This window comes from Molossus molossus, unplaced genomic scaffold (genome assembly GCF_014108415.1).
Source record: "Molossus molossus isolate mMolMol1 unplaced genomic scaffold, mMolMol1.p scaffold_m16_p_7, whole genome shotgun sequence".
Lineage (NCBI taxonomy): Eukaryota > Metazoa > Chordata > Mammalia > Chiroptera > Molossidae > Molossus > Molossus molossus.
Window position 1 is genome coordinate 60,915,406 of NW_023425401.1, and position 16,345 is coordinate 60,931,750.

A 16,345-nucleotide genomic window follows, 5' to 3' on the forward strand; every position below is an offset into this window, starting at 1 on the left:
TTTCAGGTATCATATCATTCTGTCAAGTCCCTTTCTATCATATCCATCTAAAATAAGTGTTACTTTTGGTCTCCTGTATCTCTTATTCTTAAGATTGCCAGAAGATGTCTGAAATTTCCCTAATCCAGTGATAACAGTCACCAATGTGGCCAATCTAACAAGACTAATTTTCTTTTAATTCTCTATTCCTCTTTGTCCCTTATAATAAATTCTTTGGAAAGGTTGAAAAGTCTAAAATTACATTTTCATAGACTCCCCTGTAGCCAACTGGATGAATTCCCAAGGGATCTGGAAGACAGAAGAGAAGGAAAAGAAAGCTATCTTCCTGTTACTGTTTCAGCTAGTAAACAAGGTCCTGAGACCTGAGGATTTAGAAATAATTGAGATAGTTGGTCATTCCAGAGTTTAGTTACCAGGTACCTAGAAGCAGAATTTTAGCATTGTCATGCGAGGTAACATCAGAAGCTTTTGGGCCTCTGAATTGCATTTATGGTAGATCCCTCAACTCAGTCTATTCGCTGTCATCTAATGATTATATAAGAATCCAATTCTCTGTATTAAATATCTTCCTGCTTTAAATACCTAAAGTGGTTTCTAATTCCTGTACCAAACCACAGCTAAAACATGCCTCAGTACATTTTTTAACTTTAATCATCTATTATATTTTGAATTATTTTTATTATATTTCATTTATAGATTTGGTTAGCATTATCCCAATTTTTTTTCCAGCAGAAAACATTTATAGCAGGTTCATATCTCATATTATGACTCAGAGACTTTTTCTACCTTACATCCAAAACTACTTTAAGTATAACCTGTTTCCTCTAAGAGATGTTAAATACTATTTTTTTGCAACTCTATTTTAATTTATTTTTAAATTACAATTTGCATTCAATATTATTCTGTATTAATTTTAAGTATATGCATAGTGGTTAGACAACCATACACTTTACAAAGTGTTCCCCCCAATATTTCAAGAACCCACAAGACATTAAATAAATTTTAATTTTTCAATGATGCCTGCACAAAAGGTATTGCATGCAAGGAATAAGGAAAATACCAACCATAAAAAGGTAGAAGGAATTTCAGGTGGTTTGTCCAAAAAGCCACCCTGAGATCCCCAGGCATTTTCCCCTGCTTCCATAAACATTTTTTGGCTGTCATTATTTCTGCATGTATCTACCACTGGTCTGTGAGTAGTCAGGGAGCCAGAAAAAATGTGTTCATTTTTCTATCCCCAGTCTTTCAATAAAAGATGTTTTATATGTCTTTTTGTTTTTGTTCATCCTCACCTGAGGGTATTTTTCCATTGATTTTTAGAGAGAATTGAAGAGAGGGAGAAAGGTGGGAGAGAGAGAAACATCAATATGAGAGAGACACATCAATTCGTTGCCTCCTACACAACCCCGACTGGGGCCAGGGATCAGACCTACAACCCTGGTACATGCCTTTGACCAGGAATCAAACTGGCAACCCTTTGGTGTGTGGGCCGACACTCTATAACTAATGAACCAAACTGGCAAGGGCATCATTAAATATGGAACTCTAACTACACTATAACCAGAATTTTAGAGTAAAAGAGATCTGTTTCCTGGTAAAAAGTCCAATTGTTCATAAATTTGTTCATTCATTTAAATATTAAGTGCCTACTCAGACAACAGGCAACACTAGGAAGTATACCATAAAACCGCCTAATAAAAACTATACAATTGTATTACAAACAATCATATACCAACAAACTGGACAATCTGGAAGAACTGAATAAATTCCTAGAAACATACAATCTTCCAAACCTGAAATAAGAAACAGAAAATTTGAACAGACTTATGACAATTAATGAAATCGAAGAAGAAATCAAAAGACTCCCAGCAAACAAAAGTCTTGGACCGGTGAATTTTACCAAACATTCAAAGAAGAATTAACACCTATCCTTCTCAAACTATTCCAAAGAATTCAAGAGAAGGGATGCCTCCTGAACTCGTTTTACTAGGCTAGCATTATCCAAATTCCAAAACCAGAAAAAGACACTAAAAAGAAAGAATATTACACACCAATATCCTTGATAAATACAGATTAAAAAATCCTCACCAAGCCCAGCCAGTGTAGCTCAGTGGATTGACCACCATCCCAAGAACTGAGAGGTCCTGGTTCAATTCCCGGTCAGGATACATGCCCAGGTTGCGGGCTCAATCCCTAGTAGGAGGCATGTAGAAGGCAGCCAATAGATGTTTCTCTATCACATTGATGTTTCTCTCTCTCTCTCTCTCCCTTCCTCTCTAAAAAAAAAAAAATCAATAAAAATATATTTTAGAAATTAAAAAAAAAAATTCATCATGATCAACTGGGATTTATTCCAGGGATGCAAGGTTAGTACAATATCTGCATATCAATAAATGTGATTCACCACCTAAGCAAAATGAATAAAAATCATATGATCACATCAATAGATGCACAAAGAACATTTGATAAAATCCAGTACCCATTTATGAAAAAAACTATGAGCAAAGTGGGAATAGGGAGATCATATGTCAAAACAATAAAGGCCATATTTGACAAACCCACAGCTAACATCATACTCACAAGGCAAAAACTAAAAGTGCTTTCTTTAAGATCAGGAACAAGACAAGGATGCCCACTTTCACTACTCTTATTCAACATAGTACTGGAAGTCCTAGCCACAGCAATCAGAAAAGAGTAAGAAACAAAAGGCATCCAAATTGGAAAGGAGAAACTAAAATTGTCATTAATTACAGATGACATGATACTATATATAGAGAACCTTGAAGATTCTACCAAAAATTACTAGAACTGATAAATTAATATAGTAAAGTAGCAAGATACAAAATTAATATTCAGAAATGGGGACTTCCTGTTAAGATGGCGATAGGTAAATAAATACAGTACTTCAATCCTCTCAAACTACATCAAAGTTACAACTAAAGTATAGAACAACTGTAATTCAGAACTGCCTCAAATCTAGCTGAATGGAAGTCCTACAACTACAGATTTAAAGAACCAGCCACATCTAGACTGGTAGGAGAGGCAGAGATATGGAATGGGCTGGTCCCACACCCACCTACGTATGCCAGGTAAAAATCAAGTTAGATATCTCGGCTGCAGAGGTCCAACCTGAGGATCGAGGAATCCCAGTCCCATAACAGGCCCCCAAGCCCAGGGTTGCAATGCCAGGAAGAAAAGTCCCAATAACTCTGTCTGTAAAAAAACAGCAGGGATCGCCCTGGCCAGTTTGGCTCAGGGGTTAGAGGGTCAGCCTGCGGTCCAGAGAGACCCGGGTTCGGTTCCCATGAAGGGTGCGTACCTCGGTTGCAGTTTGTCCCCGGCCCTGGTTGGTAGTGCGGGTGGCAGCCACTCGGGGTGTGTCCCTTTCACATCGATGTTTCTCTCTCTCTTCCTCTCTCTCTCCCTCCCACTCTATCTGAGCAAAAAAATGGAAAAATATCCTCAAGTGAGGATAAAAAAAAAAACAGCAGGGATTAAGGCTGAGGGAGATGAAGGCTGCTGGTGTCACAAGCAGTTCCTTTTAAAGGGCCGTCTCACTTCCTCTGAGCTCCAGCACTGGAGCAGCAGCTCAAAAGGAACCAGGGACATACAGGGAAGAATGGAATTGTCTGACATCAGGGCAAAAGCTAGACAGGCAGCTTTCTGACAAACAAAAGTGCAGGCAGAAACCACTGTTCCTCTTCTGAGACCCCACCGCCACAGAGCTGGCAGGAGAGCACCATATCTAAGTCTCCATTAAGCTGGCTCACACTGTTCACCCAACCTTGGTGATTCCCTGAGACCCTGCCCCACACATCTTGCAGGCCCACCCAAGCCATTTCTAGTAGTTTTTCAATATAAACTGCCTGTCACCTGGTTCCTGCTGTGGACTTTCCTAAAATCTCTCCAAGGTCCACAAATATCAAACAGGCAACATTTGGCCTTCAAGTACCCTAAACCTATCTCTAAGTGGCCCCAGGCTTGGCACTAATGGCAGGGGGCCATGATTCACAGCTTGGCCTCTCCTGGGCACGTCCAAGCTCAGCACAAGGAACAACCATCTGCAGGCTGCTTTGTAGCTTATGCCTGGTGGCCCTAGGCAGGGCACAGGCAGTAGCTGACCTTATACCTCCCAGGAGGCCCATAACCAGTAACCCCAGTGGAGACCTTCAGATCACACCAGATTACAACCCTTCACATTCCATGAGCGGCACATTCAAGGAGTGGACTTAGAGAGCACCAAAGCCCCCAATGAAGCAAGTCCTGCTCTATAGGATCAAGTCCTGCACAGTAACTTCTCCACTGTAGTCACAGCTGGTCTTTGCAGCCAATCAGGCTGGGGAATAAATTCCTCCCAGTGTCACCAAGAACAATCAAGGCTCAACTACAACAGGACAATGCACACAGCCAACACAGGGGGCATGCGGAGCACCCAGCTCAGGTGATTAGGGAGACTGCACCACAGGGCTCTATAGGATACCTACTACACAAGGCCACTCTACCAGGGCCAGGAGATGTGGCAGCTCTACCTAAAACACAAGAACAAACTTAGGGAAGCAGCCAAAATGCAAAAAAAAAGTAACAGGTCCCAAATGAAAGAACACAAATACAGAAAAAAAGGCACCTTCAAGGTGGTGCCAGTATCAGGTGCATCACAGGAAATGGGATGTGCACACAGTGTGCGCAGAAAGCTGGGAGGTTACAGTAACAGTACAGAGATAGAGGGTGTTTGGTTTGTTTTGTTGTTTCTTTATTGGTTTTTTAGACAGAGGAAGGGAAAGAAATAGAGAGAGAGAAACATCAATGAGATAGAACATCGACTGGCCACCTCCTACATGTCCCCCACTGGAGATCAGGCCCACAACCTGGTCATGTGTCCTGACCAGAAATTGAACTGGCGACTTCTTGGTGCACGGGTCGATGCTCAACCACGGAGCCATACCGGCTGGACCAGAGATAGGGGGTTTAAAGAAACCAAATGACAATTAAAAGAGTTTTTGATGAATGCCAGCAGAGTAAATGGAAGCTACACAGACCATCACCCAGGACCAAACTGGAATTACAACTAAAATAAAGACAAGTCATCGGGAAAAAAACAACTGAGGAGCAGCTGAAGAGAACCCTCATAACCAGGGATGTAAAGAGGAACCCAAATCAAGACTGGTAGGAGCTGCAGAGGAGTGAGAGGGCTGGCTGGGTGCCCACAAGCAGCAGCTGAGGGCTGTCTTACTATGAGCTGTTCCCTCTGAAAAATTGGGGGGGGTTAAAACCTCAAGCTGCTCCACAGCACAGAGTGGCAGAACAGGAAAAGTGCCCACATAACACCTGACTGAGAAAAACACCAGAACAAAGGTTTTGTCCAGCAGGGAGAGGTGCTGGGAACACGCATTTCCCTGAAGGGCTAGTGTACTAAATCAGCTACAGCCACTCACCTTGAGCTCCAGCATAGAGAGGGCATATTGGACCAGAACTTTTGGAAGTCAGCTGTGAATTCGTGGCACTGGGGAGAGAGCTGGGATGGAGGCCATCAGGAGTTTTATGTTGAACCTTTCCCTAACAGTAGCCATCTTACTCAAAGAGCACCTTTCCAGACCCCCAGGGAAAAGCAACAGCACCTCCCTCAAGAATTTAACAACACCAACCTAGAGGAATGCAACCTGGGGCTCATTAACACCTAGAGATTACTAGCAAGCAAGGGCAGGGGGAAGCCTCCAAATGATTGGAAATTTTGATCTGGCTTTCAGTGTTGGGGGTCCTGGCTCTGAGGACTAAGCTGTGAAAGTTGAGGCCATGAGATCCTATGCTAAGCCCATCCTCCACAGCTTCAGTAGCCATCTCTCTCAAGTAGCCCCATCACAGCTTTAGCCAGGGGTAGAAGCAACTGCCTCTCCCTCAGGAATTTAACACCATACCTGTGGCTCTGAGGACTGAGCTGCAAAGGCAGAGGCCTAAACCCCTACGTTGAGCCAATAACTACACGCTGCAGAAACCACTTTCTTATCCATTCAACTTTAACCCAGGGAAAACCAAGTGCCCCACCAACTGCAAATCCTATTACCTGGTCCACCTGAAGGGTTTTACATTCAGCTGAGGCCTGCAAACTGAAACTCATTAAGAAACTAACAGCTTGCAGGCAAAAGCTATAGAATAACTGAATCTTTACTTGGCATACCAGGAAAGTAAGAATAGACATTGGTGTTTAACATGGGCTCTTCCACATTCATTCAACCCTGTAGAGCAGTGGTTCTCAACCTTCTTAATGTTGTGACCCTTTAATACAGTTCCTCATGTTGTGGTGACCCCCAACCATAAAATTATTTTCGTTGCTACTTCATAACTGTAATTTTGCTATTATTACAAATTACCATTGGAAATATGTGTTTTCTGATGGTCTTAGGCAACCCCTGTGAAAGGTTCGTTTGACCCCCAGAGGGATTGTGACCCAGTTTGAGAACCGCTGCTGTAGAGAAAGCCACAATCAGCGGAACACCAACACCCTAAAGGAAAATTTGGCAGGATTCAAAATACACTGAGACAACCAAAGTGATGAAACAAAGAAACAAATCCCAAATGATAAAAGAAGAGAGTTCTACAAAAGAAGGGATAAGTGAAATGGAATTAAGCAAGCTAACACAAGTAGAGTTCAGAGTAATGATTATGAGAAAGTTCAACAGCATGTATGAAGAGCTCAACAGCAAGAGTAAAGATATAGAAACAATGAGAATCAACCAACTAGAAATGAACAGCCACCAAGCTGAAATGAAGAATTACACAGAGTAAATAAAGAACACATTGGAAGGAATAACCAGCAAATTAGAAGAGTCGAGGATCGGATTAGTGAATTAGAAGACAGGGAAAAAAAATTTCACCTAGAGAACCAAAAAGAAACCAATTTTAAAAAAGAACGGTTTCAGAGAACTGTGGGACAATATAAAAAGTAAAACCATCTGCTTAATAAGAGTTTGAGAAGAAAAAAATAAGCAAGGTTAGAGAATATATTTGAAGAAATAGTGACAGAAGACTTCCCTAACTTGGTGAAGAAAAAAAGCATACAAGTTAAAGAAGCACAGAGAGCCCCAACTAAGAAGAACCCTGCCCTGGCCACTTTGGCTCAGCAGTTAGAGGGTCGGCCTATGATCCAGAGAGTCCCAGGTTCAGTTCCCGCTAAGGGCACGTACCTTGGTTGCAATTTGTCCGCAGTCCTGGTAGGGTCCTGCGGGAGGCAGCCACTCGATATGTCCCTTTCACATCGATGTTCCTCTCTCTCTATCTTCCTCTCTCCTTCCCACTCTATTTGAACAAAAAATGGAAAACTGTCCTTGGGTGAGGATTAAAAAAAAGAAGAACCCAAAGAGGCCCACACTAAGACACTTCATAATTAAAATGCCAAAAATAAAAGACAAAGAGAGAATCTTAAAGGCAGCAAAAAAAAAGCAACAGGTTATTTACAAAAGATTCCCATAAGGCAATCAACTGATTTCTCTACATAAACACTACAGGCCAGAAGGGAATGGCATGAAGTGTTCAAGGTAATGGAAAACAAGAATCTGAATCAGAGACTACACTATCCAGCAAAGCTATCGTTCAAAATAGAAGGTGAAATAAAGAGATTCCCAGACAAAAAAAGGCAAAGGGAATACATTAGCACCAAACCAGCACTGTAAGAAATGTTAAAAGGACTGCTGTAATAAGCAGAATAAATAGGGAGAGCAACATAACCATAATAAATAAAAATGGTAATAAATAAGTACATATCAATAATGAGCTTAGATGGAAATGGATTAAATGCTCCAACAAAAGACATGGAGCAGCGGAATGGATACAAAAAGGAGGACTCATATATATGTTGTTTACAAGAAACCCGCCTCACAACAGAAGATTCACATAGGTTAAGAGTGAAAGGATAGAAAAAAACTTTTCTTAGTGAAAGGAAAGGAAAAAAAAGCTGAGGTAGCAATAATCATATCTGATCAAACAGAATTCAAAATGAAGGCTGTAATGAAAGACAAAGAAAGGCACTACGTAATATTGAAAGGATCTCTCCAACAGGAGATATAACCTTGGTCAACATATACGCACCCAATATAGGAGGACCAAAATATAAGTAAAAACTTCTGGAGGACTTCAAAGAAGAAATCAAGAGCAATATAATCATACCAGAAGATTTCAACACCCTGCTGACATCACTAGATAGATCCTCCAGAAAAAATAAGCAAAAAAACAGACTCTAAATGATGAATCAGATCAAATGGATTTAACAGACATTTACACCCCTAAACTGCAGATTTTACATTTGTCTCAAGTGCACGTGGAACATTCTCAAAGACAGAGGATATGTTTGGACACAAAATAAGCCTCTATAAGTTCAAGATTAAATATCAAGCATCTTCTCAGATCACAATAGCATGAAACCAGAATTCAACTACAGTGTAAACACTCACAAACATTCAAACATATGGAGGGTAAACAGCATGTTATTGAATAATGAATGGGTTAGCAAGGAGATCAAGGAAGAAATTTTACACTTCCTGGAAACGAATGAAAATGCAAACACAACAATGCAAAATCTATGGGACGTGGTGAAAGCAGTCCTGGGAGAAACATTTACAGCACTACAGGCCTACCTGAAGAAATAAGAAAAAGTTCTTTTTTAAAAAAATTTTTTTTCTTTATTGATTTTTAGAAAGAGAAGAAGGGAGGGGGAGAGAGACAGAAATATCAATGAGACAGAACATCGATTGGACACTTCCTTCATACCCCCACAACAAGGACCTGGCCCACAACCTAGGCATGTGCTGTGACTGGGAATTAAACCAGTGCACTCTTGGTGCATGGGTCCACACTCCACCACTGATCCACACGGGCCAGGTGATACAAGAAAAATTTCTAATTGACTTGCTAACCCTACAACTTAAGAACCAGGAGGTAAAGAAAAAGAAAAACCCACAGCACGTAGAAAGAAAGAAGTAGTAAAGGTCAGAGCAGAAATAAACGACGTAGAGACTAAAAACCAATTCAAAAGATCAATGAAACAAAGCTGGTTCTTTGAAAAGATAAATAAGATCAATGAACCCTTACCTAGACTCACCAAGAAACAAAGAAAGAGGACTCAAATAAACAAAATCAGAAACCAAAAATGAGAAATAACTGACACCACAGAAATACAGAGAATTGTTAAAAACTTCTATGAACAATTATACGCCAACAAATTGGAAAACCTAGCAGCAATGGACAAATTTCTAAAAGCACAGTCTCCCAAAACTGAACTGGGAAAAAAAAGAAAACCTGAACAGACCAATAACAACTAAGGAAATTGAAAATGTAATCAACAAACTCCCAGCAAACAAAAGCCTAAGTCCAGACAGCTTCACGGGGGAGTTTTATGAAACAATCAAAGAAGAACTAACCCATTCTCCTCAAATTATTTTAAAAAATTCAAGAAGACAGAAAGACTTCCAGACTCTTTTTATGAGGACAGCATAATTCTAATTCCAAAACCAGATAAAGACAACTACAAAGAAAGAAAACTACAGGCCAATATCCCTGATGAACATAGATGTCAAAATCCTTAATAAAATATTAGCAAATCAGATCCAGCAATATTTCAAAAAAATTATTCACAATGACCAGGTAAGAGTCATCCTAGGGATGCAAGGCTGGTACAATATTCACAAATCAATAAATGTGATATACCACATAAACAAAATAAAAGATAAAAACCATATGATCATATCAACAGATGCTAAAAAAGCATTTGACAAAATCCAGCTCCCACTTCTGATAAAAAACGCTCAGCAATGTGGCCATATATGAAAAAGCTACAGCAAATATCATACTCAATGGGCAAAGAGTGAAAGCATTTCTCCTAAGAACAGGATCAAGACAGGAATGACCACTTTCACCACTCTTATTTAACATTGTACTGGAAGTCTTAGCCACAGCAATTAGAATAGAAGAAAAAATAAAAGGGATCCAAATTGGAAAGGAGGAAATGAAACTGTCATTCTTTGCTGATAACATGATATTGTACATAGAAAACCCTAGACTCCATTAAAAATCGACTAGATTTAATAAATATATTTGACAAAGTAGCAGAATACAAAATTAACACCTAGAAACTGATGGCATTCTTATAGACCAATATTGAACACTCAGAAAGAGATATAAACAAACAACAATAAAAAAAATCCCATTTACCATTGCAATGAGAAAAAAAAAAATACCTAGGAATAAACTTGACCAAGGAGGTAAAAGAGCATGTTCTCAGAAAACTTCAGGACATGAAAAAAAATAGAGGAAGATATAAAAATGTAGAAACATATACCATGTTCATGAATCAGAAAAATCAACATCTTTAAAATGTCCATACTACCCAAAGCAATCTACAGATTCAACGCAATCCCTATTATAGTACCAACAGCATATTTCACAGATCTAGAACAAATACTCAAAAAGGTTACATGGAACCATGAAAGCCCTCGAATAGCCACAAGAATTTTGAAAAAGAAGAACAAAGTGGAAGTGACCACAATACCAGATATCAAGTTATACTACAGAACCACTGTAATTAAAACAGCCTGGAACTGGCACAAGAACAAACATATAGATCAATGGAACAGAAAAGAGAACATGGATATCGACCCAAGACAGTATACACAATTATTTACAGACAGAGGCAAGAGCATAAAATGGATAAAAGATCTCTTTAAAAAATGGTGCTGGGAAAATTGAGCAACTATATTCAAAAAAATTAAACTAGACTACCAACTTACACCATAAACAAGAATAAACTCAAAATGGATAAAAGAATTAAATGTAACCCGTGAAACCATAAAAATCCTACAAAAAATGTAGGCAAAAAAATCTCAGACATCATATGTGGCAGAATTTTCACTTATACATTGCTTAGGGAAAAAGGAACAAAGCAAAAAAATTATTAAATGGGACTACATCAAAATTAAAAGCTTCTGCACGGCATAAGAAACCAGCATCAAGATGACTCCAAAAGGGCCACAGAGTGAATGAAAGCTATACAGACCATCGCCCAGGACCAAACTGGAATTACAACTAAAATAAAGACAAATCGACAAGAAAAAGCAACAGAAAAGCAACTTGTGAGGACCATATAACCAGGGACACTGAATCGATCCTGGTAGGATTGCAGAGGCGCAAGAAGGGGGCTAGGAGCCCAGGAACATCACTGATCTAAGCTGTAAACAACACCCTCGGAGTTAAACACCCAAGTGGCTCCACTGCGCAGAGCAGAGACAGAGCACTAAAAGAGCCACAGGCACTCACCTTGGGCTCCAGCAGAGGGAGGGCGGATGGGATGAGAAATGTGTGGGGACACTCGGGATTTGGAGGGTACTCAGATCTTTTGCTGAGATGCAGCCACACAGGACGGTGGCCATCTTGCTTCTTCACAGGGCTCTGGGGAGGGGCTATGGCCCCTAGGAGATTCAACCCCACCCGGTGGCCATGAAATGCAAACTGAGAATCATTAACAACAAGAATCTGCCCCACAGCCAAGAAATCCCCTTACCTTGAACACCTGAGGCAGATTTTCCTTCAACTGAGAACCCAAGGCTCTTCAACTAACCTCAACCAATAGCTTCAGGTAAAAAGCTAGAGGATAACTGAACCTTTCCTGGGCTTGCAACTCTCCCCAGGAAAGTAAGACATGACACTGGTGTTTAACGAAGGTCCTCCCTCACTCATCAAAACGCAGTAGGGGGAACCACAAACAGCAGGACACCAACACCAACAGGAAGAAATTGGCAGGTTCCAAAACCGACTGAGATACCCAAATTGGTGAAACAAAGAAAGAAATCCCAAATGAAAGAACAAGAGACCTCTACCAAAGATAAGATAACTGAAATGCAGTTAAGCAAGTTAACAGAACTAGAATTGAGAGCCATGATCTTCAGGAAACTCAACAGCATGAGTAAAGACATCAACACCATGAGAAAAGACATAGAAACATAGAAAATCGAAGAACTGTAAATGAAAAACCACCAAAAAGAAATGAAGAATGACATAGCAGAAATAAAGAATACATTGGAAGAACTAAACAGCAGAGTAGAGGGAGTGAAGGACTAGATCAGTGAATTAGAAGACAGGGTAAAAAAAAATCAACCAATCAGAAAACCTAAAGAAAAAAAAAAATTAAAAAACAGGAAGACAGCTTAAGAGAACCGTGGGACACCTGGAAACGTAATAACATTTACATCATAGGAGTCTCCGAAGAAGAAGAAGAAAATGAGCAAGGTTAGAGAATATATTTGAAGAAACAGTGACAGAAAACTTCCCTAATTTGGTGAAGGAAGAAGCCATTCAAATTCAAGAAGCACAGAGAGCCCCAAGTAAGAAGAAGCCAAACAGGCCCACACCAAGACACACAGTAATTAAAATGCTAAAAATTAAAGACAAGAGAGAATCCTAAAGACAGCAAGAGATAAGCAACAGGTTACCAACAAAGGAACTCACATAAGGCTATCAGCTGACTTCTCAACAAAAACACTAGAGGCCAGAAGGGAATGGCATGAAGTAATCAAGGTCATGAAAAACAAGGATCTGAATCCAAGACTACTCTACCCAGCAAGGCTGTCATTCAAAATAGAAGGTCAAATAAAGAGCATCCAGGGGAAAAAAAGGCAAAGGGAACAGATTAACACCAAAACAGCACTGTAACAAATGATGAAAGGACTGCAGTGATTAGAAAAAATAGAAAGAAAAATACAATCACACTAAACAAAATGGGCAATAAATAAGTACATATCAATAATCACCTTAACTGTAAATGGTTTCCATGTTCCAATAAAAAGACACAGGATAGCTGATTGGATGAGGAAGCATGACTCATATATATGTTGTTTACAAGAGACCCACATCACAACAAAAGATTCACATAGGTTGAAACTGAAGGGATGGAAAAAAATCTTCCAAGCAAACCAAAAAGAAAAAAAAGCTGGGGTAGCAATACTCATATCTGATCAAATAGATTTCAAAATAAAGGCCATTACTAGAGACAAAGAAGGTCACTACTTAATATTGAAAGGATCTATCCAACAGGAAGATATAACCTTGGTAACATATGTGCACTCAATACAGGAGCACCAACATATATTAAAAATTTTTTGGAGGAATTCAAAGGAGAAATTGACAGCAATACAATCATAGCAGGGGACTTCAACATCCCACTGACATCACTGCATAGATCCTCTAGACAAAAAATTAGCAAGGAAACAGAGACTCTAAATGAAGCACTAGACCAAATGGATTTAATAGATATCAACAGAGAATTACACCCCAAAACTAGAGAATTCACATTCTTCTCAAGGGCACATGAAATATTCTCAAAGACAGACCACATGTTAGGACATAAACTGAGTCTCTACAATTCAAGAAGATTGAAATCATATCAAGCTTCTTCTCTGATCACAATGGCATGAAACTAGAAATCAATTGCAACGAAAACATGCAAAGACATTTGAACACATGGAGGCTAAAAATACCATGTAAGTAAACATTTGAATGGATTACCAAGGAGATCAAGAAAGAAATTAAACACTTTTTGGAAACCACTGAAAATGAACACACAACAAGACAAAATCTGTGGGATACAGCAAAAGCAGTTCTCAGAAGGAAGTTCATAGAATTACAGGCCTACCTCATGAAACAAGAAAAATGTCTAATAGACTATCTAACCTCACAACTTAAAGAACTAGAAAGCAAACAAAAAGAAAATCCCAAGTAAGAAGAAGAAAGGAAATAGTAAAGATCAAAGCAGAAATAAACGACATAGAGACAAAAAAAAAAAAATTCAAACGATCAATGAAACCAGAGTTTCATTGATTTTGAAAAACCAGAGTTGGTTTTTCTAGTTTCAAAAACCAGAGTTGGTTTTTCGAAAAGATAAAAAAGATTGATGGGTTCTTAGCTAGACTCACCAAGAAACAGAGGACCCGAATACAAAAAATCAGAAATGAAAGAGAAGTAACAACTGACACCACAGAAATAAAAAGGATGGTAAACAAATACTATGAACAATTATATGGCAACAAATTTGACAATCTAAATGAAATGACAAATTTCTAGAAACACACAGTCTCCCTAAACTGAACTGGGAGGAGACAGAAAACTTGAACAGACCAATAACAACTAAGGTAATTGAAGTAATCAAGACTCTCCTAGCAAACGAAGGCCCATGCCCTGATGGCTTGCTTCATGGAGGAGTTTTACCAAAGATTCAAATAAGAACTAACATCCATTCTCCTCAAACTATATCAAAAAATTCAAGAAGACAGACAGACTTCCAAACTCTGTTTATGAGGCCATCATAATTCTAATTACAAAACCAGAAAAAGACACTACAAAGAAAGAAAACTACAAGCCAATATCCCCAATGAACACATAGGCCTAAATCCTAAACAAAATACTAGCAAATCGAATCCAGCAATACATCAAAATAATTATTCACCATGACCAAGTGGAATTCATCCCAGGGAAACAAGACTGGTACAATATTCGCAAATCAATAAATGCAATACACCACATAAACAAAATGAAGAATAAAAACCACATGATCATATCAGAAGATGCTGAAAAGCATTCAACAAAATCCACCACCTATTTCTGATAAAAACGCTTAGCAATGTGGGAATGAGAGATCATATCTCGACTTTATAAAGGCCATAAATGAAAGACCTACAGCCAACATCATACTCACTGGGCAGAAACTAAAAGTATTTCCCTTAAAAACAGAAACAAGACAGGGACATCCACTTTCGCCACCCTTATTTAACATTGTACTGGAAGTCTTAACTACAGCAATCAGACATGAAGAAAAAATAAACGGGATCCAAAATGAAAAGGAGGAAGTGAACCTGTCATTATTTGCAGATGACATGCCTTTATACATAGAAAACCCTAAAGACTCCATCAAAAATCTACAAGACTTAATAAATGAATTTGGCAAAGTAGCAGGAGACAAAATTAACATCAAGAAATCGATGGCATTCTTATACACCAATGAGGAACTCACAGAAAGAGACGATAAGAAAACAATTCCATTTACCATCACAGCAAAAAAATTAAGATACCTAGGAATAAACTTAACCAAAGAAGTAAAGGACCTACAGTATTTGCAGAAAACTACAGGACATTGAAAAAAGAAATAGAGGAAGATATAAAAAAGTGGAAGCACATACCTGGTTCATGGGTTGGAAGAATTAACATCATTAAAATGTCCATGTTACCCAAAAAAATCGATAGATTCAATGCAATCCCCATCAAAATACCAACAACATACTTCAGAGAACTAGAACAAATGCTTCAAAGGTTCATATGCAATCAAAAGAGACACAAAATAGCCACAACACACTTGAAAAAGAAGGACAAAGTAGGTGGGATCACAATACAGGATATCAGGCTACACTACAAAGCAACTGTAATCAAAAAAGCCTGGTACTGGCACAAGAACAGGCATATAGACAAATGGAATAGAACAGAGAACCCAAAAATGAACCCAAGACATTATACTCCATTAATATTTGACAAAGGAGGCAAGCGCATACAATGGAGTAAAGATAATAGACCATCAACTTACACCTTACACAAGAATAAACTCAAAATGGATAAAAGACTGAAATGTGATGCGTGAATACATAAAAATCCTAGAAAATGTAGGCAAGAAAATTTCAGACATCATATGCAGCAGAATTTTCACTGATACATCACCTAAGGCAACAGAAACAAAGGAAAAAATGAACACATAAGACTATATCAAACTAAAAAGCTTCTGCAGAGCAAACATTAAATCAACAAAATGGAAAGGCAACCTACTGTATTGGAGGGCATAAATGCCAATGATACATCAGATAAGGGGTTAATTTCCAAATATATAGAGTACTTATACAACTCAACAAAAGGAAGACAAAGAACACAATTAAAAAATGGGCAGAGGAGCTAACAGACACCTCTCCAAACAGGACATACAAATGGCCAAGAGAAGTTGAAGAAATGCTCAACATCACTAATCATCAGAGAGATGCGAATTAAAAGAACAGTGCGATATCATCTCACATCTGTCAGAAAGGCTGCCATCAACAAATCATCAAACAAGTGTTGGCGAAGGTGTGGAGAAAAGGAGACACTAGTACACTGCTGATGAGAGTGCAGACTAGTGCAGCCACTATGGAAAACACTAATGGTGTTACCTCAGACAATTAAAACTTGAATTGCCATTTGATCCAGTGATCCCACTTCTAGGAATATACCCTAAGAAGCCTGAAACACCAATCAGAAAGAATATATACACCCATATGTTCATAGTACTATTTACAAT

At 38.8% G+C, this 16,345-nt stretch overlaps 1 protein-coding gene across 5 annotated transcripts in view; it reads right to left on the bottom strand.

Annotated features, from left to right (window-relative positions):
• Nucleotides 1–16,345, bottom strand: part of COG5 (component of oligomeric golgi complex 5) — a 439,997-nt gene that overhangs the window by 409,025 nt on the left and 14,627 nt on the right. The window lies entirely within an intron of this gene.